Below are 822 nucleotides of genomic sequence, written 5' to 3'. Positions count from 1 at the left end.
ATTGCTGATTTGTAATTTGTACGTGTGCCCTTTTAAACAGGGTATCAAATGAGCTATTACCGCTACCAAGGTAATACTTGAAAGACGAGTGTTGGCTTTCAACTCTACTGGTAGTCTGGTTACCCATGTGTAAACATTCATTCATCCACGCACGCACAAATTTCTCTCTAAGTGGAATCCATGTTTCATCCAGTTATTGAACGACCTTTTTGTTCCTAACCGACCACGTATTCACGATCGCTTGCCATCTCTCTTCAAATTCGTCGATTGTAGAACTTTCAAGTAAGGGGTTCGATCTACTTTTCCTGAATACCTGCCCTTATTGATTTTTTTTCCCGCCACACAACTTGTCCACCATATTCTCAACGTCGTTTGCAATATGCCAAATGCATAACAAATGCCGCACATCTACATCAAACACAACATTGAACGTAATTAAGACATATTCAATAGATAGAACGAAAATAATTAATCAACAAAAACTTTTTACCTGGGAACACTAATGGAAAAAAACCTCATTTGCTGCGATTTTTTTGCCATTATTTGCTGCAGTTTTGGCCCCAAGCAATAGTGATAGCAGCAAATGGTCTATTTTAAATGTTGTGGTTAAAAACCGCAGCAATAAGGAGCATTATTTGCTGCGGTCAGCCTCAAAACCGCAGCAAATAAAGAGGACTATTTGCTGCGGTCAGCCTCAAAACCGCAGCAAATAATCCTCTTTATTTGCTGCGGTTTTGAGGCTGACCGCAGCAAATACTTGTTTTTTTTTTCCTTTTTCGTTTTATACTAATAATAATCCAACAATAATGTACAATATAATAA

This window comes from Amaranthus tricolor, chromosome 5 (assembly GCF_026212465.1).
Source record: "Amaranthus tricolor cultivar Red isolate AtriRed21 chromosome 5, ASM2621246v1, whole genome shotgun sequence".
Classification (NCBI taxonomy): Eukaryota; Viridiplantae; Streptophyta; class Magnoliopsida; order Caryophyllales; family Amaranthaceae; genus Amaranthus; species Amaranthus tricolor.
The sequence above is the reverse complement of the archived record's forward strand: the minus strand, read 5'-3'. Positions refer to the sequence as shown.